A 26,501-nucleotide genomic window follows, 5' to 3' on the forward strand; every position below is an offset into this window, starting at 1 on the left:
CCCACCCTTTTCCACTTATCTCCATGGCAGGAGGGCTCTGACTGTCCCAGGACCCCTCCCACTCAGGAGAGGCCCTATGATCCGGTCCTGAGCTGGGGGGAACTTCTGGGATAAATTTTTTCTCTTGCATAAAAGAAAACACATAAGAAAATCCCTTTCTTGATATACTGGTGGACACACTGCTTCCTGTTTTCGTTTGCATTTGAGACTGGAAAGCCCGGGGCTGTGGCAGCCACCTTGGGCCCATGAGGTGACAAGCCCATGATCAAAAGCCAATATGATGAAGTCTAGGATAGAAAAAGTCTAGGTCCTCAATGACTCTCTGGAGCCACAAAACCAAGCCCCGGGACGCCTCCCTCTAGGCCTCTTGTTCAATAAGCCATACAGATGCCTATCGCTTGAGTCATTCTGGGTTGATTTTTGTTATTTGTAGCCAAAAGGGCAGAGGGTGAAGAAGAAAGGGCAGGAGGCAGCAGATGTCTGAGTCTTTCAACACTATCTCCTTGAGGTCTCGATGTCTCAGCGGCTCTGCCCTTACCGCCAAGAACTTGGAAATCATCAGAGGCTCTGCCCATGGCAGCAGGCCTGCCCCTGCCAGAGGGCAAAGGGAACCTAGGGCCCTCCGCTCCCTTCCCGGTTTCCTCTCGTCTCTCAGAGTGCCTCGGGGTGGGCTGTGCAGTTGCTGGAAGATGCTGGAAGAGCCGCACAGCTCGGGGGGTAAGAATGATGGCCAGGGGAGGGGGGAGGGAAGCCATAATCAGATTCAGACTGCCCGTTGCTTCACAACCACCCACACGGCACCTCCCGGGTCCAGCAACACCACTGAGACTTGAAAGGAGGTCCCTCCCCCACGTTTGTTCTTTATTCCTCTGAGGGCTGTCATTATGACAGAAACCATGAGGAGGCGGGGCGGATATGAAAATGAGGTCATGTATGTAAAACATCTGGCACAGGGCCTGGTGGGCAATGGCAAACACCAGCACCCTTGCCTTCCCCTCCCAACATAATGGCATGTGGGTGACAAAACATGGCCACTGGGCAGCTGCTAAAGGGTGGTGGTGCCTCTGTCCTTTTGGGACTCTTAAAAAAAAAAAAAAAAATATATATATATATATATATATATACACACACACACACACACACACACACACACACACACACAGTATTTTCTGGCATAAAAGACGACTTTTGAAACAAAAAAAAGCCTGCTCAGATTGGCCAGAGTCAGAGAGGCGCTCTACTAAAAAAAAAAACTGGTGTTGCCTTGGAATTGGGGGGTAGTCTTACACAGCGAATATAGGCCTAAACCTATGTTTTAACTAAAATTAGGGGGATCGTCTTATATTTCGGAAAATACGAGGTATGTGTGTGTGTGTGTGTGTGTGTGTGTGTGTGTGTGTATTTTTTAATTGATTTCAGAGAAGAAGAGGAGAGAAAGGTAGAAACATCAACGATGAGAGAGAATGATTGATCAGCTGCCTCCTGCACACCTCCTACTGAGGATCGAGCCCACAATCCGAGCATGTGCCCTTGACCCGAATCAAACCCAGGACCCTTCAGTCTGCAGGCTGACATGCTATCCACTGAGCCAAACCAGCGAGGGCTCTTTTGGAATTCTTGCTTTCTGAAGGACTCTTTCTGCTTCCCCTCATGGTACACACACACACACACACACACACACACACACACACTCCTGGCACCTACCCTTCTGCTGGTCCATGTCCACTTCATGAGCATATTACAAAGTCCATGAAGTTGCCCAGTGCTCAGCCTTTCCATTCACATCATTTCCTCCCAGTCTTGGTCCCAGACTGCGCTCCAGCTTCAGGCCCTCCTCACTCTGCAAATCCAAGCCACCCCACTGGCACCATCCGGCCTCTGCAGACTCACCTCTGCAGATAAAGTCTCTCTACTCGCCTCTTCCCCGGAGTCAGGCCACCCCAGTCTGTAGGGCACTTTTGTGAAAATAGCAAAAGGTGCCCCTTCTCTTGGCAGGCCCCGTCTGGGCGGGGCCCACAGCGCGGTGAGCAGCGCACGGGCTGAGTGTCAGCCTCCACGTCTCCTCTCCCAGGTGCCCTCTCGCAGGCACAACTCACACAGCTGTGCGTGCAGCCACGCTGGGCCTCTCCCATTACCTGCCAGTGTTTCTGACCTAAATGCTATTCCCGGACATTGACTACAGAACCTCCAATGTGGGGGGGGCCCCGCTTATGGGCAACAACTTTACAAACACCAGGACCTGCTTAGGCTCCCAGCCCACACCCACGGCTCACCCAGGACCTCCTCCGGTCTCTTCTCTGCCAACGCCACTTAAAGCCACAGGGCCTCAATTCCAGTTCATTCCTCCCGCCCTGTCTGGAGGTAAATCACACAGCTGCCCCCATGTTCTCATCCCAGCCTGCTTAGCGGCCTTAATCCTCACAACAACCCAGTGAGGTAGATGTATCACCTCCCCCTGATTAGAGGGGAGGGAATCGAGGCACAGAGGTTAAGTTACCTGCTCGAAGTCACCAAGGGACGGAGGGATTTGAACCCAGGCCTTCCAGTTCCACGGAGTGTGCACTTACCAAGCAGGCTATGGGGCTATCGTGGGAATTAAACGAGATAAAGCATGCTTGGCACACAGCAGACACTCAATATATGGTCATTATGCTAAGGTATCCTTATTGTTGGACATTTATCATCATTATTACCCATTGTGCAGTGCCCACCCTAATCAAGCTGCCCCTTCTTCCCTTCTCTCCCTCCCTGCAGCTCTGATGTGGCTGCATTTTTAGGTGGTGGATGGGAGTCTTGGTATTCCTTATAGAAGGTTTCCTGCTGGGTTTCCAGTTGGGGGGGGTGGGGAGGGCAGGGAAAGAAAATCTGGGTACATAGGAGAGGGCAAATAAATGCCCTTGGCTCAGAGCTTCATCAAACTGATGGTACATCAACACACAGCAAGTCACATTGGCTATAACAGGATGGGGCTGGGATATTGGGGTAAGTAGGGGGTCTGGGGCAGAAAGGAAGCCATTTCGATGAGCCTGGGGGTCTTGGGTGGGGAAGCAGATGAAAGAAGACCAAGCTGCCTCTGAAAAATTCGACTCAGCAAATGCTCACTGAACCACCTGCTACAATCCCTGAGGCCAGTGCAAATGCCACTTGTTCCAGGAAGCCTTCCTAAATGTCCCAGTAGAACCAAGTCCTTCCTCTCCTCAGGACACTTTGTATTTCAAGCCCAGCCCTGCCCATATGCCTGCTTTGTTTCTGATTCACAGGGCAACGAGGCTGAATGTCTTTTTGACAGTGGGGAGCAGGGGCCAGGTTTATACTCTCTGTGTGTACAGCGGAGGCTTCACGCGTGATTGTTGAGTGGACAGCGATGAATGACTCAGGTCCCACCTGCTTTGGGCTGCTCTGTTCTGTGACCTCATCACTGCAGAGCGCTAGTGGGTGGGCGAGACCTCCCAGCTGGCCTGCAAGGCAGACAGGAGCGCCCTGTGGAAGTGACAGGATGATGGGGACACCGCTGTTCCTTTGCACCGGGAGGAGGGCAGCGTCTCTCCCCAGGACACCTTTCCTTCCCCAGCCCTGGGCTCAGTCCGCACCTGGTCATCCCCTCAGGGAAGTGTCAGCCCAGGTCTGTCCAGGCCCCTCTTCCTTCTACCAGACGTCACAGCGCCTCCCCCGAACCATCTTCCCGGCCTCCTCTCCCACTAACTCCCTAAGCTGCAGCCAGACTCATCTCACTGTCCAGGCGCGTGGCACTCTCCCTCAGGAATGTTCCAGATCAGGGTCGGTGGTAGTTACACAACCATGCGCGGCTGCTAAAACACAGACTTGTGCGCTCCAGAGGAAGGCTTTTACTGCATGCTAATTATACAGTAAACCTGGCTTGTAAAAATCCCTTAAAGAAACATTAAATGGATAAAAGCAGTTGCATAAAAGAAACGGAGGGGGTTTTCCAGGTTAGAGACCCCTAAACCCTGTTTGGTGGCACAGGGAGACCTGGGCCCCTCTCCCTCTCAGGGACACACGCTGAACCCCACTGTAAGGGGCCTTAGTGAGTGTAGGGAAAGGGTCCCTGGGCAGGCTGCCACTGTCCTGTGGTGTCTCCACTCTGGGTAGATGTGGCCGTTAGTCAACAGCATTGAAGTTTATAAAAATAGAGACCACCCCAGATCCACTGAATCAGAATATCTAGTGGGGGGAGAGGGTGGACCCCAGAAACCTGGCAGTCTGGTTTTTAAAAAGCCCCAGAGATGCACAACTAATATTTGAAAAACATCATATCATATATTGGTTTTAGGCCCTAGAGATAGCAGTTCCTCGTATGAGTCCCTGGCTGGGGAAACACTGAAGACTCTAAAGATCTGTGCATCGCCATTAGCATTTGTGTTAGAAACTGTGTTTGCTGTCGATTTTTAATATCTTCCCTTGATAGGGTGCTTCAAGCACCCTGACAGGGATTACCTCATCTAAGTCGGCAGCTGGCTGTTTTTTTTTTTTTTTTTTTTTTCTTTTTCTTTTTCTTTTTTAATTGATTTTTTTTACAGAGATGGAGGAAGAGAGAGATAGAGAGTCAGAAACATAGATGAGAGAGAAACATTAACCAGCTACCTCCTGCACACCCCCTACTGGGGATGTGCCCACAACCAAGGTACATGCCCCTGACCGGAATCAAACCTGGGACCCTTCAGTCCACAGGCTGACAGTCTATCCACTGAGCCAAACCAGTTTCGACTGTTTTTCTTTTCTTAAAAAAAAAAAAAAAAAATATATATATATATATATATATATATATATATATATATATATATATATATGTGTGTGTGTGTGTGTGTGTGTGTGTGTGTGTAATATATACATATACATATACATATACATATGTGTGTGTGTATATATGTATGTGTGTATATATATAATCTCAAAAAGGAAGGGAGGAGGAGAGATAGAAAAATCAATGAGAGAGAATCATTGATGGGCTGCCTCCTGCATGCCCCTATTGGGCACCAAGCCCACAACCTATATGCCCTTGACCAGAATTGAACCTGGGACCCTTCAGTCTGCAGGCTGATGCTCTATCCACTGAGCCAAACCAGCTAGGGCCAGCCATCAAGAAACCTGTTTGTGCCCCCTGAGCCCAAGGGAAAGTGGCTTTTGGAATCTGGGACGTAGACAGGGAGGGGTGGGCTGCTCCAGCACCACCTCCAATGTCACTCTCAGCACACGGTACAAATTGGGCTGACCTGGAGCTGTGACCGCTCCTGGTGCCGCCTGGAGAAGCCCAGCAGGATTTCCAGAGCAAAGGTACCTGCGGGCCACCCTTCCCGCCAGGAGTCCGCCCCAGTGCCTGAGACAACCATGGACATCCTCCGGGACGGCCTCAGCCACACTGCAGCTGGGAGAGGCTGGCCTCACCCATTTCTGTCCCTTGGGGATGGGACGAGGTGGGGCTGAGAGGAGGTTGTGGTTGGGAGGGCTGGCGGTCAGTCATGTCAGCTTGTACAAGTTAGATACTCCCTGGATTCCCACATGACCTTCCAACCATGTGCAGAGGGCCCACAGTCTCGCTCCAGCTGTTCCAATTCTGGCCCCAGTTCTGCTGCTCTGGCAAGTCTCAGGGCTCAATCCAGAGGCAGCGCAGGGTGGAGGTGAAAAGAACTGGGCCATTCCTTGCTGTGTGACCCAAGCAAGCAACATCACTTCTCTGAGCCTCGGTTCCTTCACCTATAACATGAGGATGACATGAATAATGCTTACGGCACAGGGATCATGTGAAGATTAGATTTCATAAAGTATACAAGTCACTTGACACATTCTTGGCCTTTATACATTCTACTGTCACTCGGCCAGTGTGGCACTGTGGTTGAGCATCAACCTATGAACCCAGAGGTAACAATCTGATTCCCAGTCAGGGTACATGCCCATGTTACAGGTACAATCCCCAGAGGGGGCATGTAGGAGACAGCTGATCGATCTCCCTCCCTCTCTAAAATCAATTTAAAAAATTAAAAAAAAAATTAGCTGTCATCATCACCACCACCATCCTCAGCTTCCCAGTCTAAGTGGGAGCAATGCTAACTCCTGCCCTGCCTACCTCACAAGGGTGCTGTGAGAGAAGGGCAACAAAACTGTAAACTCTGTGCGAACAGGGCCTGGGTCTCCTTGTTTTCCTGATGCATCCCCACGATTTAGAATGGTGCTTGTCAATAGCAGGTGCTTAACAACTATACACTGAGTGGCCAGATTATTATGATCTCTGAATGTATAATAATCTGGCCACTCAGTGTATATCCTATATAATAAAAGGCTAATATGCAAATTGTCCCCTGGACTAGGAGTTCAACCAGCAGGCAGGTTGACTAATTGCCCATGTCCCCTCCCCTTGGCTAGGCTGGCTGGCCCCCACCCATGCACAAATTCATGCACTGGGCCTCATATAAAATATACTGAGTGGCCAGATTATTATGCATTCCAAGATCATAATAATCCAGCCATTCAGTGTAAATGAATGAATGGATGTAAGGATGGAGTATGGGGATACACCTTGTGACTCTGAAGGCACTCCGCAGGGGTGAGCTGCTTTTGTTTCTAAGGAGTAGTCAGTGATGTCCAACGACAGAATGGATTGTGTTGGGAGGTGGAGCTCCTTATCACTGGAAGCAATTACAGAAATTGGAAGGTCTCCTGGCACAGGTGTCAGAGATAAGGCTCACACAACAGGTTCAGGTTGAACTGGATGACACCTCGAGAGTCCTTTCCAACTCAGAGTGAATGACAGGCTCACTCTTCACAAATCTTTCCAGCCAACAGCAGCCCTCAGTCAAGTCTTGTCTAATAAACTCGTACTCAAAACCCATCATCACACCCTCATACGGTGATCATATTCTCCACCAGGATGGACGGTCTCAAAAATACACTCACGTCCATACACATTTACTCCACTTTGCACACACAACTACTCACTCAGCTGTTGCCACATCATCATGATTGATAGAGTAGCAGCTAACGTACTGAGCTCTCACTACAAGGTAGGCTGTGGGCTAAGTCCTCCACCCACGTGGTCTCACTGAATTCTGACTCCTAAGAGGAAGGGCTCATTATCCTCATTTTATTTTTTTTAAATATATTTTATTGATTTTTCACAGAAAGGAAGGGAGAAGGATAAAGAGCCAGAAACATCGATGAGAGAGAAACATCAACCAGCTGCCTCCTGCACACATCCTACCAGGGATGTGCCCGCAACCAAGGCACATGCCCTTGACTGGAATCGACCCCAGGGCCCTTCAGTCCGCAGGCCGACGCTCTATCCACTGAGCCAAACCAGTTTGGGCTATCCTCATTTTAAAGATGGAAAAACCATCTTTAAGGCTCGGAAATGACTTGCCCAAGATCACGTGGCTGGCCGGAGCAGAGCTGGGCTTTGAACTAGCTCTGTCTCCTCCACAGCCTATCCTCTGGAGCCACACTTCCTCCCAACCACAAACTAACAACTCAACAAAGCCCGTCCAACTGGTTCTCACAAGGTTGCTTCCAGCCCCGTCATCGTCCCAATCTTTAGAGGCAATGGAACCAATTGGGCAGCCCACCCCCTGGGAAAGACAGCCGTGAAGTCAAAGGCACAGCCTCACCTCAGGTGCTCTGGGCTGGTTTAGCCGGGTTCATGCAACTTTGAGCCCAGCAACTGGACTCCTGCTCGCAAATGGTTCTAACCCACCTTCGTAGCTCATCTCTGCAACCTCAGCCCGATATTGCAGCCCCCTTCCTGGTCATCTTCTCCTCTTTGCAAATCCTATTCCAAGGCCCAAGTACAGTTCAGATGTCCCCTGAGCTGCGAAGCCTCTGCTATCCCTGCGAGGGAGAACTCACCACTCCCTCCTCTGCGCTCCCTGCATAACACTGGGTCCATCGCTCCACTCCGGCACTGTTGTTCTCTGGCTACTTGTTATGTGTCTGCCTCCCTCGCCAGGCTGGGTCCCCAGGGATCAGAGCAGCGTCTGAGTGGGTGTGAGAGTTCACCTGTGAGCACCACAAAGACGCCCATAAAGACTGTGGTTTCATTACCTATGGTCAGGAGGGTCCCCACACGGGGTTCTGGCTGGGTTCACGGCGGTCACACAGTTGAGAATGTTCACTGCTGATATCATCCGTCCACAGAGAACAAGCAGGCGAGGAGAACATCTGCTCCTTCAGAAGCCAGAGCTGCCTGGAAGGGAGCAGCGTGACACTCCGTGGAGCAGGGCCAGCAGGCGGCCCTGCTTTCACCCCGCGACCTTCTGCCGTGTGCCAGGGGGTTTCATCAGAGACGGCTCCCTCCTGACCCTACCCGGCACACGTGGTGGCAAGGCCTGGTCTGCCATGGCTGGCCGGGTGATGGCAGGCCCACACTCTCTCTGGGCCTCAGTCTGTTCTTCAAAAACAAAACAGAACAAAAAAACAAAACAAAACAAAACAAAACAAAACAAAAACACAGCAGACACAGGAACCGCTGCGGTGTCTGCCTTGTAGGACTGGGGTAAAGGGGAATGAGTTAGGAAAAGACAGGAGGCATTGAGAAATATACAAATGATCCCAAAGAAAGATGCAGGGCCAGCCAGCCGGCGTGGCTTAGAGGCTGAGCATTGACCTATGAACCGGAGGTCACATTCTGGGATGTGGGCTCGATTTCCAGTGATGGGCAAGCAGGAGGCAGCTGATCAATGATTCGCATAGTTGATGTTTCTATTTCTCTTTCCCTTTCCCTTCCTCTCTGAAATCAATACACACACACACACACACACAACACACACACACACACAATGCAGGGCCAGATGAGGTTGGAAGGGAAAGGCTTAAAATAACCTATAAGACCCACAGACAAGGGCCTTCCGTCATTTTCCAGGCACGGGGTTGAATTGAGTCAGTATTCTCCAAACTTCATAATCTGTTTTCCAATACGCTTTTGTGTCCCTATGACAGCAGTCTCTGGGCTGCTGACCTGGGTGGAGAGATGCTGCCGCTGGCTCCTTGGGTGTCCCTGCCTCTCCTTGAGCCCATCTCCTATGCTGATGCCACTGTGATCGTCCCCAAATAAAGCTGTGATCTTGTCACTTCCCTTTTCTCAAACACGTATCATGTTGTTCTCTTGCCTCCAGAGTAAAATGAAGTATTTCCCGGCTGTTTTTTCATGCATCCCCATAAACTATCTCCACAGTATCTTTCCGGTCACATCTCTAGGCACCTCATGTTTGGATCTCAGGGGGACTGCCAGAGTTCCAATCTTGTACCATTTCGTAGCCGTGTAACCCAGAGCAAGTTACAGAACTTCTCTGAGTCTCAATCTCCTCACGTCTAGCCTAAAGAGTTCTTGCCTCGTGGGATGGTTAGAAGATGAGATTGCCGTGAATGTGGCAGCCCAGGAAAAGGGCTGCTCAATGCCGGACACATGCGAGCTCGTATCTCCTGGCTGAGCTCATGCGGGTGCTTCAGTCTGGCTGCCCTTCCCTTTCTCTGGTGACTGAAATCCCATCATTCATCCCGACCCAGCTCAAGTGCCACTTGAACTGGTGGCCTTTCCTGATTTTCTCAGTCAAAAGAACCCATTCCTTGCTCCCTTTTCCCACTTCACCTAATTTATATGCGATGTAATAAATGCCATTGTATGCAACACTCAACCAGTATTTCTCACCCTGGAAGGTCACCTCCTACTGGCAGGTTATGAAATCAGGGTGATAGGTTGCTATCAACATTTAAAAAATGAAACAGTAGAAAATATCAGAGTTAATGGCAGGACTTTGGTTTAGTATGCATAGTGTGTGTGTGTGTGTGTGTGTGTGTGTGTGTGTGTGTGTGCGTGTGCATGTGCGCACACACATGCACACTCATGCTCTTGGTCTTGGTCACGACATAAAATTATTTTATTTATTTATTTATTTGTTTGTTTGTTTGTTTGTTAATCCTCACTTGAGGCTGTTTTTCATTGATTTTTAGAGAGAGGGCGGAAGGGAAGTGAAGAGACACAGAGAGAAACATCAATGTGAGAGAGACATATCCATTGATTGTCTCCCACATGCACCCTGACCAGGGCCAAAAATTGAGCTGCAACCCAGGTATGTACCCTTGACCAGGTTTGAATCAGGGACTATTCAGTCCACGGGCCAATGCTCTATCCACTGAGCCAAACCAGCTAGGACATAAGATTATTTTTTTAACAAGAGTTGAGCCACAAAAATATCTAAAAGCCACAGCAGGGATTAACTGTAGGCTCCTGAAGGGCAGGGACCAAGCCAGGTTTACTTCTGTGTTCCCAGCACTTTGCACAAAGCATGGCACAGTGTGGATACTCAATGAACATTTACTGAAGTGCCCTGAAAATCCTGTAACCCAGACTAGTGTGTTTACTAGGGTATTCCAGTGGCACAAGAGTCATTGCTAACCCCCCATGTTCGGCCACAATGTCGAAGGCCCTGTTTAGGCATAGGACCCACCCAGCAGGATGGCAGCCACCCAGTGGGGATTTCAAGATCAAGGGTGTGGGTGGAAAAGAGCAATATGGCTTAGTCCAGGCTAACCCAGGACCCTCTTTCAGCTTCTATCAAATGGGAACAATGATGCCAGCATTCCCCACCCCCCAAGAAGAAAACACAGTGAGGAAAGGCCTAGAGCTCATCTGGGCCTCCTCTTTACTTATACACACTTACACGCATACACACAATTCACACAGAAACACACCCACAGACACATACGCATGCACACACACGCTACTCTTCATTTCAGAGGTGGGAACATGAGGGCCCAGGAAGGGCAAGTAGATAGCACGTGAGTGGCCACCTAGAGCTGGGAATAGAACCATGTCCGTTAGTTCTCAGACCATGTGAAGAGGGCACTAACGAGGCATTAAACAGAAAAATGAGAACCATGGACAGTCCCTTTCAAGGCCCAGCTCCAGCACCTGCAGAGACAAGAGGCCACAGTGGCTAACGTGTCTCTCTCCTCCCAGGCTGCCCCTGGGTTTCTGGCCATCCCCAGCCATGCCAGCACAGCACCCTGCCGAGCTGTATAAAGCTGGAGGGAACCAATGTCATGTGAAAGCATGGGCTTGGAGGCAGACAGATGGGCTGTAACTTTGCCCCAATAATCCATGAACCACTTTCTAAACCACTCTGAACCCTGGACCCCCATCTGGTAACCAAGGTTACTGCTCTCCACTCCATGGTTCATGGGGGATTAAATGAGGCAAGGTACGTTAAGTACCTACTAAGTGTGTGTAAACTTAGTTCCTTCCTTTCCCCTTCTCCCTTGAAACCTTCCATTTCATCCTCAGAGATTTCTTCTAAATAAAAACAAAACACATCTGACCACTGTCTTCTGCTTTGGCACCTTCAGTGTCCCTACACTAAGAGAATAAAGACCAAACTCTAGCCCAATACTCAAAATGGGTTCGATCCTATTTCTTTCTCTCTTCAGCCCTTTTGTCTATCAATGGGATGGACTAGTCACCTATCACCTGGGATCACAGACTTTGCTGAGAACGAACACACACACACACAGGGCACACAATTACACACCCAGCACTCTCCCCTCAGACTTTATTGCTCAGATTATTACAATTGTTTCTCCTGCCCCATATCCTCCTTTCAAAACCCTATCCCAAAAGCAGACCCATGTGGTTGGAATTAGTCTGCCTGTGGGTCAGGTTCCAGAGCCCAATGAACTCAGCACACTGTGTAATCGCTCCTCCGGGGCCAGCCTGTCATTCTCATGAGATCGTGAGCCACTGTTTCCCTGGCTGCCTTGAACGTGAAGTAGGCCATCCCTCCTGCTTCAGCTAGGAAGGCCTGCAGTGGCGCCAGGGACACCTCACCTCTCTCCTCTTGGAGGCCCCACTGCAAAGCCCATCTCCTGGGCAGCAACCCCCACCATCCCACCCTCTGGGCATCCAGTGCCTGGTAAATAAAACTCTGTGGGGGACCAAGCCCTCACCCCACCCGGCTCCCACACACAGAAGCTTTGTCTGAGCTGCTGATGCATAATACATGGGCGCAGGCCTGGACCAGCCGCGCGCCCATCTTGGACAACAGGCCCGTCACTAAGAGTCTGTGAGGGGCACAGCCAGGACACAATGTGCTCCAGTCAGAACAGAGGGCAGTGGGGAAAGGGCCTGCTGGGACCCTGGAACTGGCCCCTCCTCCAGTGCACAGTACGGGGGTGGAGGGGAAGGCGGTCCCCAGAGGCCCCACAGGCAGGGTGGGGGTGGGGGTAGTGTCCTGAAATCCTCCCAGCCACTTCCCAGTGCAGCCTCAGGCCACGTCCCTGATTCTCAGGCTTAGCTGCGTGTAAGCCACTGGTTAGGGTTAGGGTTAGGGTTAGGGTTAGGGTTAGGGTAACATCCCTCAGGTAGAGACATGGACATGGGGGTGAGTCACACTAGATGACAGAGCAACAAGAGAGAAGGAACCTGGGCTGCTCACCACTTTGAAAAGAAGAGCCACCTTAACAGTCTGGACACATACCTAGACTATGAGATGTGAGACAAAAATAAACTTTAGTTTTGTTTGTGCCACTTTGGTCTTTATTAGAGCAATCCAAGCCATGTCCTAGCCAAAGCACTGTTTTATGACCCTGGGGTAGGGGGAGTGGTTAAAGGCGTTTGGTCTTTGATATTGAGAGGCCAGTTCAGATAAAGCATACAAGCTAGATTAAGGCATCTGTACCCATCTCTTCTGGAATTCTTGGGGAAGAAAAGCAAGCAGCAGGTTTCTCCGAAGGGTTGTTAGGAGCTTTGGTTAAGTTAGGAATTGGAGTCCCATGTCATGCTAAACGTGGCCACACTAATCCTTTGTACACTCCCAGGGGTATTTAGTGGCTCTGACATCTTATCTGGGTAAGAGATGCCAAGAAAGCTGTTCCAGGCCCCAAAGAATCAGAAGTGGGAAGCTAGGGCCAGCTACAAACCAGCTAATGCCATCTCTCTCTCCCCAAATGCTGGGAACTCCAAGGTTATAGATCAGTAGAGCTGGAAGGATGCTAAAGATCTTCCATTCGCACTCCTCATTGACAGGGAACAACTCTGAGGTTTGAGGAGGGGAAGTCATGTGTTCAAGCTTGTTTAGAGAGCAAATTATCAGCAGGCCAAGACTTGAACCCAGGTTTCCTGGCCTCACCCAGTGCAGTGCTTTGCTAGACTTTGTGCTCCAACTACTGAAACTTCAGGGTATGCAAATCTTACCAAAAAACTTTCCCTCACCCCAAAAGCTCTCCTGCCCACCCCAGACGGAACACACTCCTACAGCATCTATTCTAGGATTTGAGGGCTCTCTTGCAGCACTAGGCATTTCTCATTTCCCTACTCTATCCTATTCTCTCTCCTATTCTCTCTCTCTCTCTCTCTCTCTCTCTCACACACACACACACACACACACACCCTAATAAGTAAATGGAGTTACTTATAGCAAAACTGTCCTTATGATCATCATTTCAAAGTCTATGCACAAAGAATTTCATAAAAAATAAGAACCTGGTAAGTGTAATGCCCATCTTTATTCCTCTATAACCATGTTGGTCCTTGCCAATATGTGTATGTGTCTGCATCGAGAGCCTTTAAGATCTTCGTTCATTTTGTCTCATTATACCTATTCCTGGGAATTAACCACAATAAACAATTAGCATGGTGAACACATTTCACATATAAGGATATTTCTTTAAAAGTGGAAAATTGGGCCCCATCAATGTGGCTCAGTGGTTGAGTGTCCACCTAGGAACCAGGAAGTCATGGTTCAATTCCCGGTCAGGGCAAATGCCTGAGTTGTGGGCTCAGTCTCCAGTTGGAGGCATATAGAAGACAGCCAATCAATGATTCTTTCTTATCATTGATGTTTCTATCTCTTTCTTTTTTTCCCTTCCTCTATGAAATCAATAAATTGATTTTTTGTAAGTAAAAGTTGGACTCATCTAATTGCCCAATAAGAGCCTAGTAAGATCAAATATGCTTATGTTCTTATGACAGACTATATGATATACAAGCATAAAAATCATGTTTTTGAAGTATATCCAGATTTAATCAAATCTAATTCAATATAGGACTGGCCTTTATGTTCTTCTGAGAAAGAAAAACATGTAATAATTAACTATGGCATGCTATCAATTGAAGATATATCCCAATTTCAGAGGTCACAAAATGTGAAATATAGCATAAATAATACCATGGGAAGTGCTCCTTATACAATGTTATAATATTAAATGCAAAATATAGGTATATTCATACATACTCATACGTACTCCTGGGTACTCATACATACTCATAGAAAAAAACACAGTGAAGGGTAAAGCATCAAAACACAAAGGCTGGGATCCTGGGAAGGAAGGATAAAGGGTGATGTTTTCTTTCCATCTTTACATGTTTTTATTTTCCAAATTTCCAGAATAAGCATGTCATTTTTACAATGTGAAAAAGATATTCCTTTAAAAACAAATGTGGAAGTGAGTGCAGGGGAGCAGACCGAAGCTCTGCATGAGCGTGTCTGCGGACAGAAGCCGGTCCCAGAGCCGCGCTCGGGCTGCGGTACTCCCTCGAGCTGGAGACCCACAGTTGGCTTCCCTTCGTTGTTATTCGGTACAGGGAATGTTTCCCAATTTTCTGCTAACACAAATAAATCCTTGTATGAAATACTTCTTTTATTTTCTCTCTTGGGCCATTTCCTTGGCCGCTTCCAGGGTGTGGATGGAAGGTGCTACCTGGCATCTCTGGATGTTAGCTGGCATCTCTGTGAACTGGAGTCAAGGGGTAGGTGGTTCTAAGGCCCATTTTCACTCTGATGTTCTGTTTCTACATGTGAACATTCTGGCCCACTTGACAGAACCCGAAATGTGTTGGCTGCTGAGCAGATCACCATACTGTGTAAGGTGATAAGCCATTTTAATCCATGAAACAAAACTTCAGTTCTTTGAGAGATGGGACCCTAGGAAAGATGTACCTTCCGGTATAGAAGATGGATGCAGGATATAGTCTGAGACCAGCTTTCCACAAACAGAACTTAAAGGCCCAGGGTCTCATTAGGAAAAGGGAGGGAGAATGGAAGGATAGGAAGAGGTGTGTGGGGTGGGATGGAGGCCAAAGAAAATGCAGAAGATCATGACACTGAAGGAAAAGGCATGGGAGAGGAGAGCCAGGGCCTGGGACACAACCTTCTCCAGAGAAAGCAGCAAGCTTGAATCGAGGACTCCTGCCTGCAGAGCCAGGGAAATGCCAACCGCTGCCATCTTTGGCTGCCATACCAAACTTCCTGGAGGCATTGGATCAGTAGGAAGAAATCCAGGAGGTGGTGGGAGTTGAGCAGAGCGGTGTGCAGATGGAGGATTCTTACACAGATCCGCATCCACCTGAGGATGTGCCTGGTTGTGCCCATGCCCAGCAGCCCCAAGGGACCAGCCAACATTCAGGAACTGTCAAGGGCATCGGACTAGGACGAACAGACTAAGGTTTGAAGAGTGACTCTTTCAAGTAACCTTCCATCTCAGGCCCTCCAGTGCTCAGTTTCAGTAAGTAAACCCAGTGATCTGTAATGTCCCTTCTGATTTTGACATCTTAATGGTCCAGAAGAGATGACAGTCAAATCATTTGTGTTTTTTAAATTTATTTTAAAATAATAATTGTATATATGTAAGGTATAAAAAGTATTTAATCTATATATAACAGTGAAGTGATTACTGCAGTCCAGCTCACTATCATATCACCTCGGCACATAGTTCCATTTTTTGACATCAACTCTTCAAGCAAATTTCCAGTATTATTACAGAGTATTAGCTAGAGTCATCATGCTCTTCATTAGACCTCTAGACCATTCGTCTTACATAACTGCACCTATGTGCCCTTAACCAACATTTCCCTCACCTCCCTGCCCGTGGTAACCATCGTTCTGCTTCTTTGTATTCAGCTTTTATAGATTCCACATAGAAGTGAGATCATGCAGTTTTTTGTCTACGTCTGATTTATCTTCCAATTTCATACATGGTGTTGCAAATAGCAGGGTTGCCTTTTCAAAAGCTGAATAACATTTCATTGTGTATATACTGCATTTTCTTTTAAATATATATGTGTGTGTGTGTGTGTGTGTGTGTGTGTGTGTGTGTGTGTGTGTTTTGTTTTGTTTTGTTAATCCTCACCTGAGGATATTTTTCTATTGATTTTTAGAGAGAATGGAAGGGAGGAGAAGAGACAGAAACATCGATGGGAGAGAGATGCATCGATTGGTTGCCTCCCACATGCACCTTAACTAGGACCAAGGATCGAGCCTGCAACCGAGGCACATGCCCTTGACTGAAATCAAATTCAGGACCCTTTAGTATATGGGTTGACACTCTATTCACTGAGCCAAACAAGCTATTGCTGCATTTTTCTTTATCCATTTTTCCACTGACAGACACATCTGAGTTGTTTCTGTATCTTGGCTATTTGAATAATGTTGCAGTGAACATGGATGCAGATAGCTCTTTGAGGTACTGATTTCACTTCTTGGATATATTCCCAGAAGTGAAATTGTGGGATCATATGAGAGTTCTAGTTTTAGTTTTCTTAGGAACTTCCATACTGTTTTTCATAATGGTTGCACCAATTTACATTCCCACCAACAATGTACAAGGGTTCCCTTTTCTCCATGTCCTCTCCAACAATAACCTATTTTTAAAAACCATAACCATCCTGATGAGTGTGGGGAAATAGCTCGTGGAGGTTTTGATTTTCATTTCCCTCGTGATTAATGAAGCTGCACACCTTTGCATACACCTGTAGGCCATTTGTATACCTTCTTGGGGGAAAAGTCTAGGCAAATCTTTTGCCCATTCTTCAAGTATTTTGTTTTTTTGCTATTGAGTTGTGTGAGTTCCTTTTATATATATATTTTAATATATTTTTATTGATTTTTACAGAGAGGAAGGGAGAAGGATAGAAAGTTAGAAACATTAAGGAGAGAGAAACATTGATCAGCTGCCTCTTGTACACCCGCCACTGGAGACGTGCCCACAACCAAGGTACGTGACCTTGACCGGAATCGAACCTGGGATCCTTCAGTCTGCAGGCCAATGCTCTATTCTAGGGGTGTCGAACTCAATCAGAGAAGGGGCCAAAATCTAAAATCCAGCCTAAATCACGGGCCGAATGGTTTACTGAACAGTCATAAACTGTCATTGTGATGGAAACGCAGTGGAGTGCAGTGATGACAGCGCGGTGCGGGCCACATTGCAAGGCCTGGCGGGACGGATTTGGCCCGTGGGCCTTGTGTTTGACACATGTGCTCTATTCACTGAGCCAAACCAGCTTGGCTCCTTTTATATTTTGGATATTAACTCCTGTTCAGATATATGGTTTGGAAATATGTTCTCTGTAGGAAACCATTTTGTAGATGGTTTCCCTTGCTGTGCAGACTTTTTAGTTTGATGAAGTCCCACTTGTTTATTTTTGCCTTTGTTGCCTGAGCTTTTGGAGTCATCCAAAAAAATCACTGCCAGGGCCAACATCAAGGAGCTTACTGCCTATGTTTTCTTCTGGGAGTTTTAGGCTGTCATGTCTTATATTTAAGTCTTTAGTCAATTTTGAATTAATTTTTGTGTATCCTATAAGATAAGGATCCAATTTCATTCTTCTGCATATGGATATCCAGTTTTCCTAGCACCATTTATTGAAGAGACTGTGTCCTTTCCCCACCATGTATTTGTGGCGACCTCATAGAAAATTAGTTGACTATATATATTGGGTTTATTTCTGAGCTCAAGTCACTCACTTTATTCACTAAACAATTACTGAGCATTTTACTTGAGTGAGGCACAGCATTAGGACCACAGGAGCTGCACAGAAGAAGGGGAGGAGGGAACCACACTTCTAGAATATTTACTAGTTGTCAGGCATGGAGCTACCCTATCACTAGTGACAATCTTAGGAGGCAGGTATTATATTTCCTGATCCAACAGGCAACAACTCGGAGGCTCAGACCTGTTAGGTCATCTGCCCAAGGTCACAGAATGGCAAGTGGCTGAGTGGAGAGGCCAACCCAAGTTAACTCACGAGGCCACATCTTCCCTCTGAGAAAAAGAGGGCCACTGTTGCCTTCAAAGAACCCACAATCCCATGAGTGTCTGAGTTAGATAACTACGAGTTTGAGCAAGAGTCAGAACAATGCCTGATTGAGGAGGACGGAGAGATGGGGAAGGAGCTGAGGAAAATCCGGCCTGGGAGTCTGCCTGGGCTTGACTCAGATTCCAGATTCAAGGGCAGAACCAGGGGCCAGAGAGGAAACAGCACAAACAAAGGCATGAATGGAGAGAGGGTAAAGGTCATGGGCCATCAGGGAAAGAGCAAGGAGTCTGTTGTTGCTGGAACAAGGGAGTCTAGAGATCAGCGTGGGAAACAAGCCCCAGAGGATGCAGGAGGCCGGCAGCAAGGGGACTCGGATGTCAAATTAGGATCAGCAGTGAAGGGGTGCGCCCGGCACCTCAGGCAGCCCCCAGCCCTTCCCGCACAGGGTCATGAGGAAAATGCAGGCCCTCAGGGTAGGCAGTGGTGCAGCATTTGCTCTGTAAACCAGGCACTGGAGACCCCGTGCCATCCTGTGGAGCCCCAGCAACTCCTACAAGCTGCATCCATCCACATTTCCTGGGGACTCCCGGCTGGGGCCAGAGGACTGCAGATCCCTGAGGACAGCACCCCTTCCGGGCAGATATTCAGTACCTACCCAGGAAGAGGTGCTCCATAAATATTCCCCTAGTTAATTCGGAATCACGCATGAAATCGTCACCACATTTATCTTCTCTCGGTGCCAGAATCTGTGGCCTGGTTTCTACCAAGAAAGCTGCGGGGTAGAAGGGAGAGGCTGGTTGCACAATTCCAGGGCCCCTGGGGATGGGCTGGCTGGCCCATCTGAATGACTCATACGGATTCCAGGTCCAGCCAGCGTACCGAGCGGACCTCTTCGCACTCCCCGCCCCATTCCATCCTGTCTGCCATCATTGCCAGTGACGAGGCCCAAAAGGCCCATCCACATGGCGTGTGGCGAAAGGCAGCTCTCCAGCCCCATGTCCTCATCGCCTGACCCCAGCTCACCCCAGGGCAACGGAGCAGCAGCCTCCACCGGCAGCTTTCATGCCTCTGCTTCAGTCACACAGACGCTCTGGGGAACGAACAGCAGGGAGGGGGCCAGTGGCGAGAACAGCGGGGCCAGGCCTGGCATCGGAAAGAGCTGGGAGGCCGGCAGCGAAGAGGAGATGAAGACCCCGGTGACTTCCAACTCCACATCTTCCCCAGCTGCAAGGAAGTCTCCCACCACAGGAGGTCCGGCTGCTCTTGTGCTGGGCGGCTGCCAGGCCGGAGGCAAGGCCAGGCCCCCACGCCCAGAGAGTTCCCTTCCTTTCCCTCTCCATCGCCCCTGCTCTGGTTCAGGCTCTCGTTACCTCATGCTGAGATGCCTGGTGTGGGCCACAAACGGGTCCTCTGTCCCACAGCTCAGGCGGCCAGGCCCTCTTCTTACATACAGGCCCCGTGGGGGGAGGAAGAAAGACGGGGCCTGTGGGCCTGGTGTGACCCTGTTCACAGGTCCTCTCTTCCCTCTGGAAGCAGGGGCTCCAGCCAGGGAACGCTGAGTGATGAGGGCGTAGTACGTATGCCCCACAGCACGGCTGCACCCCGTCCTGACAAGGCCCCACACTCAGGTCATTCCTGCTGCCAGGGTTCCTTTCCCCTCCCCCTGCCCCGTCTGCTCACCCCCTAAGCCTGCAGTGCTCCCCTGCAAGGCTGTGACTGCAAGTCCGTGTCCTCTCTGCGGCCCTTGAGGACGGGCCCGAGTTTGAGTTCTCTACATGCCTGGCGCTGAATAGGAGTTTGAGTGAATAACTACTTGTTACAATGCAGTGAATGGTTAGATGGAGGGCTGGAATGGTGGACACGGGAAGCAGATGAGGATGGTGAGGAGGAGGAGGAGGATGAAGAATCCCAGGGCCTCTCCCGGAGCCCCTTCACTCCCACCGTGGGAAGTATGGGCATGGGCACGGGCACCAGGGAGTCTGGACAAAGCCTTGGGGTTCCAAGAACAAAGTCTTGAGGTTCCACCATTTGGGATTCACACATTCTGGTTCCTGGGAGCACTCCCTCTCCAGGAGAGGAGGAACTGGGGAAAAGAGGGGAGATGTTTCCTAACCTTTGATCTTCAGATCCTGCTCCAAAATCCCTTCACTGCACAAAGAGCCAAATCCTTGAAAAAGAGAAATGCACCAACACACACACACACACACACACACACACACACACACACAGAGCTAAGTCCCGCCAGCCTGTGGTCAGCATGCACAGATGGGCCTGGCCAGGGGAGCTGTTCCCAAGGCCGAAGGCTTCCAGGAACCAGTGCGTCGGGGAGGGAGGACCTGCCTTGCTGGCCTTTCTCCCAGGGGCCTGGACACTAACTACTGCCCCTCAGGTCTGGCCGTGGGCAGCCAGCCAAGGGAGGCCAGCCCTTGCTTGCTTCCCCCTGAGCACTGCCTGCCTCTGACGGCTAGCTCTGGGCCTGCAGCGGGCGGGGCGAGGCCACGAGGCCTGGTTTCGGTTGCCTCCACCCAAGGGAGGGAAACACTGGCCGGGGGGAGGCTGCAGGAAGAGTGGGAGAAGTCCTCTCGCAAGGGCAGCATGGCACCCCTTCCCAGGCTGTAGGCCAGGAGCTGCAGATGAGCCCTAGGGTGGCCTCTGTGCACACACGGCCCTTCCCTTCACTCCCAGGCCCCAGCTTCATGGGATGCTAGGCTGGAAGGCATTTTTTTCGTTGTTGTTTTAACTATTTCTATTGATTTTTAGAGAGAAAGGGAGGAGAGAGAAACATCGATTCGAAAGTGAAACATTGATTGACTGTGTCCTGTACACCTCCTACCAGGGATTGAGCCCAAAATGCAGGCATGTGCCCTGACCAGGAATTGAACCTGCAATTGCTTGGTGCATGGGACAACACCCAACCACTTAGCCACACGGGCCAGGGTTGTGTGAGGCACAGCATTATATTTATTGATTTTATAGGCATTTGGTTTTGACAGAAAGATGATGAAGACCCTACGGTCTCAGGAAAGGCAGGGACAAAAACATCATGTCTGTTCCCAGAGACGGAGCCTGACAGACCTTAGGGGAAGGCTGACGTGACAGCCAGAGAAGCACTTTTTGGAGAGGACTCAGGCGGGTTCCATGGGCCCTCCCCTGGAATCTGGGACAGGAGTGACCTGTGTGGTTCTGGTACCAGGTCACGGAGGTCCTGCTTCTCCTGCCTGTTCGCTGGAACACTCGTGCCAAGTAACCCTGCAAGAGAGCTGACTGCTCGGAGGCTGCCGTGCACCAGGGAGCCCAGGCCACACAGAGATGGCATGTGTCCGTGCTCTGATCCACAGCCCGCTGCGCCCTGCCTTCAAACCATCCCAGTCCGGTCACTAGCCATGAGAGTGAAGAAACTTCTGGAAGATTCCACCTCTCAGATGTTCAAGTCACTTCCCAATCATTTGTGTTTTCCAAGCTGAGACTCCAGACGTTGTGAAACGGAGTCAAGCTATCCTGGTGTGCCCTGTCTGCATGCCTGACCCACAACAGCCAGGCGGCCCCATGCCAACCCTTCTACCTGCTCCAACGCCCAATATCTGTCTCCAGCCTGGTGAGTGAGAGAGAATGCCCGGGGGGGGGGGGGGGGGGCCTTGGGGCGTTTGAGGAAGAAGCCTCCCTGTGGTGACCTTTCTGTGGCTCTGAATTAATCCGAATGGATGGAGGACGTACAGGGCACCCACTAACCCCTGCTCCGTGCCAGCCGCTCCAGGGGGTGCCAAGAACACCTTCATGCCCAGCCCTCTGTTCAAGGAACTTACTCTCTTCCCGGAGTCAGACTGGGGCTGGCCAGAGATACTGGGGACAATGTCACTCCATGTCCAGTCTTGTTCCAGACTTTTCCGTGTCTGTCCCAGTTTCAAACATTCTGCCACACTCATCCATGAGCTATCAAAACATCTCTGTCATTTCACTGTTTCTACATCCAATTCTGCACTTTTGTTTCACCCAAAAGCCGTGCAAAAATCCTGCAGACCCTGTGCCAGAATTTGGGGTATGGAAAATGTTTACTTTATGTAAAGCGACTGAACAACTATTTTGTTCAGTTCACCAGACCTATAGCCTGTCACCCGCGTGTCCAGCCCTGTGCTGGGCTCTGCGGGGCGACTGAGTCATGGAATCCCATGCTGCTTGTCCAGAGCCAAGGCCTCATGCTTGCCCTCTGGATGGCGGTTGATGGAGTGACCTCTCCCTCCTCCTTGACCTTCCCCTGGCCACACCTTCTCTGAAGGCTGTTCCCCTTCTCAGTCTCAGCCATGGAAAAGTTCTAGCTCTCCCCCAGCCCCTTTTCTCACTGTAACACCCTCCCCCACCCCCCAATGGGCCAACCCCACCTCAGAGATTCTGATTCATCTCTTCCTTGCCTGACGTCACCCACACTCAGAGACCTAAATGCCATAATACAAGCTGACAGCTCTGACATTTCCACCCCCAGCCTGGGCCTCTCTTCTGAGCTTCACATCCATTCATTTGGAGTCTCCCCAACATCTCTGACCTAGCATGTTGGGAACTAACTACTGATCTTTTCCCCACCCCAATCTGCTCCTCCTCTGCCACCGTCACTCCCAGCAAATGGGACTGTCATCCACTTGGCTGCACATCCCACAACCTGAGAGGCATCTGTGAACCCCCTTTCTCCCGGGCCCACCCCTAGGTCCCGTCACGCCTCCCTTCACTTTCCAGTCTAAGAGCATCTGTATTTTCTTTCTTTCTTTCTTTCTTTTTTTTAACTCAGAACTTAATCAGTGGCTTTATTTATTTATTTATTTAATTTATTTTTAATATATTTTATTGATTTTTTACAGAGAGGAAGGGAGAGAGATAGAGAGTTAGAAACATTGATGAGAGAGTCATCGATCAGCTGCTTCTTGCACATCCCCTACTGGGGATATGCCCGCAACCAAGGTACATGCCCCTGACTGGAATCGAACCCAGGACCCTTCAGTCTCCAAGCTGACCTATGGTTCTTGGGCACCTGGGAATTTAGAGCCCCTCCCCTTTGTTTTTAAGGGGAGGGAAACGGGAAAGGCGTTGGCGAGCTTAGTCCTAAGGGTTTTTTAAAAATATATATTTTTATTGATTTTCTTAGAGAGAGAGAGGAAGGGAGAGGGATAGAGAGATAAAAACATCGATGAGAAAGAAACACCGATCTGCCACCTTCTGTACATTCCTCACTGGGGATCGAGCCCACAACCTGGGCATGTGCCCTGATTGGGAATCGAACTGGTGACCTCCACTGAGCCACAACAGTCAGATTCTTTTTTAAAAGACTTCTTAATGTTTTGTTTAACCTTCTCCTAATTATCAATGTAATAATGTACTTTGTAGAAAGCCAAAACACGGAATTGTGTGACCAAATAAAACAAAAGCGCCTATTATCCCACCTTCCCAGAGTTCCCTGATGACATGCTTTCTGAGTGTCAGATGCTGGGATGAGGAGACCAGGGTGAAGGTGAGGTTGTTGTTTTCATCACGGCATAGACATGTTTAGACCCTGGCCTTTCCATGATGCTCCCTGGAAAGGGCAAGCACATGTTCTGGTTACACTACTGAGATCAAATCCTGCCCGTCACCACCACGTTTAAAAAAATAACCATCTCATCTCCCCGGCTGGTGTGACTCAGTGGTTGAGCATCAACCTATGAATCACGATGTCAGGATTAGACCCCCAGTGAGGACATATGCCCAGGGTTGCAGGCTCCATCCCTGTTAGGGGGTGTGCAGGAGGCAGCCGATCAATGGTTCTCCCTCATCACTGTTGTTTCTCTCTCTCTCCCCCGCTCCCTTCCTCTCTCTGCAATCAATAAAAACGTATTTTTAAAAAATAACCTTTGAACTCCCACACAGAACTGGAAAGATATCCATAGGGACACCCTCCGTGAGGCCTGCTTTGTCCTTCATTATTAAGGTTGCTCTCCTTTGCCACATCTGGACAGAGCCTTTTAGACATAAGCTTGGTCCTTTCAAGGTGGGGGAGATGGTTTGAGGATGGGGGAGGCTGGCCATGAAGTGTCAAACTGATTTCTCGATCTAAGAAGCAGATATGGAAAGCTGCTGGGACCTGAAAGCAGGTCTCACAATGTTCTGAACCATGGCTGGCACCCCTGAAATGTGTGTTGAGAGAAGGGAGCACCAGGGGTGACAACACGGAGGAGCAGGCCCCGCAAGGATTAAGAGGAACAGAGTGGGCTTACTGAGGATTACCCAGCCTGGCTCTGTGCTGGCTGCTTACAGATGTAAATGACAGTTCTGTACAGAAATGTCATGCTCACAGTGCTACTTGTACAAGGAGTTAGCATAGTGACTACCGTATTTTCCGGCGTATAAGACGACTCCCCCTAATTTTACAGTTAAAACATAGGTTTAGGCCTATATTCGCTGTATAAGACTACCCCCCACTTCCGAGGCAACACCAGTTCTTTTTTTAATAGACCGCCTCTCTGACTCTGGCCAATCTGAGCAGGCTTTTTTCGGTTCAAAAGTCGTCTTATACGCCAGAAAATACGGTACTCTGGCGGGAAACTGAGGGTTTAAAACCACCCAGGACTTCACACCTAGACGGTAGGAAAGGCCAGCCAGGGCTCTTCTTCTGAATCTCCTGGGTGTACAGGGTCCACGTGAGCCCCCAAGGGAGACCAGCGGCCTTCTGCATTCTGTGACACGGCACCCGTACCTCCAGGTTCCGTCCACCTTGACCTCCCAACTCGGGCCCAGGGTCCTCTTGTATAATAGTCTCTCAGGGCTGCCACCGCAGAGCGCCAAAGCCTAGGTGGCTTAGAGGCTGGACACCTAACATCAAGGAGCCAGCGGCTTGGTTTCTGCAGCGGCCTCTCTTCCTGGGTTGCAGACGACCACCTTCTCACCGGGTGCTCACAAGGCCTTTCCTCTGCACCACACACTCCTGGTGTCTCTTCCCTTCCTTAGAAGGGCATCAGCCCTCTGGGATTAGCAGCCCACCCTCATGGTCTGGTTTAACCTTAGCACCTCCTCAAAGGCCCTGCCTCTAAACACAGTCACATTGGCAGTTAGGGCTTCAACATTTGAATTTGGGGTAAACACAATTCAGTCCATAACACCACGCCAACTGAACTCTGCTCGGAGAAATGCAGACTCGCCACATCTTCCAGATGAGTTTGCGCTGTCCCTGCAGCCCATCGTCCATAAAGGCTCCTCTGTCATCATGCCGCATATGAGCATTATTCACAAGCATGTTTTCTCTTACCGGTAGTAGATTGTGATTATTCGATGGCCAACTTTCACCATCTGTACATACTCTTCCATTCATTCATTCATTCAACTCATTCATTCATTTGGTCGGCCACTCAGCTGTCCAGCAACCAGTATAGTAAACACCTCCTAGGAGCCCGGCACCCTGTTAGCTCTGGGAGCCCAATGGTGCATAGGACAATTCTGCATCCTAACTGACCATCCTACCCACTGCTCTCTCCCCATTGTGCTCCCCAAGCCCTGGCCACCTGACAGCTCTCACCTCCTATCCTAACAGACCTTCGACAAATCCTTAGTGGGCAGGAGGTTCTTTAACACCTTCCTGCTCAGGGGAAGCAGATGGTGTTAATCCAATGGGGCCACTGCTTCTAGGCAAGAGATTGCAAAACTGTATGTCCTCTTCTAGGAAGTAAAATTATACACGTCCCAACAGGGAAAATAAATGTGTGCTTGCAAGGTTTATACAAGCAGTCTCTCCTTGCTCAGCACACAGACATGCTTCCATGAAATATTTCTACTGGAAAACAGAAAGAAATAGCTTCTAGGTGTTCTTAGGTTGCTTGTCATACTGAACCTCCCTTCATGGAACTCCCACCTCCCATCCTTACCCCAAAGGGGACAACAAAAGGAAGAGAAACACCATAGGAGGCAAATCCATGGGAACCCCCACCAACCAGAGCCCCGGGAACCATGGCGATGAGCTGGGTCCTGTTTAGCCTGGTACATGATAGGGACAGAGAAGCGTTAAAGACACACATTATAAAGAGTAGCCAGATCCCGTTGGGGGAAAACCTCTCTTTTAGTGGCCTGCAATTTCTCTATCAAGGTGAATTAAAACATCTAGGTTAAATATGTGTGTGTCCAGGGGTCAGACTTAACTTGGGCCAAGTATCCCTGTCACTGGAATACCCTCCTTGCCTCTCACTGTTCCCTTTCACAGCACCACATGTGACCTTCAATGAAAAAACTGACAATATTTTTGGGTTTTGATCATAAAAAAAATACATGCCAGCGTGATGTTATTAAAACATAAATCTCGTGTTGTTCCCCTGCCAGTAAGCAGTCCCTCCCTCACCTGCAGGTCCAGTCTGTGGCCCTCACTCATTGGATCCTGCTGGCCCTCCTTAGCTGGGCCCCACCATAGCCCAGCCACGCTCCTACTGCCTCTAACTTCCTCACGTTCCTTCAAGCCTTCGTCTCT

At 49.5% G+C, this 26,501-nt stretch overlaps 1 protein-coding gene across 1 annotated transcript in view; it reads right to left on the reverse strand.

Annotated features, from left to right (window-relative positions):
* The window catches only part of CORO2B (coronin 2B), a 133,918-nt gene that overhangs the window by 84,219 nt on the left and 23,198 nt on the right, over positions 1–26,501 (reverse strand). The gene's annotated exons all lie outside the window — the stretch shown is intronic.

The sequence above is a fragment of the Pipistrellus kuhlii genome, unplaced genomic scaffold, assembly GCF_014108245.1.
Source record: "Pipistrellus kuhlii isolate mPipKuh1 unplaced genomic scaffold, mPipKuh1.p scaffold_m20_p_1, whole genome shotgun sequence".
Taxonomy (NCBI): Eukaryota; Metazoa; Chordata; class Mammalia; order Chiroptera; family Vespertilionidae; genus Pipistrellus; species Pipistrellus kuhlii.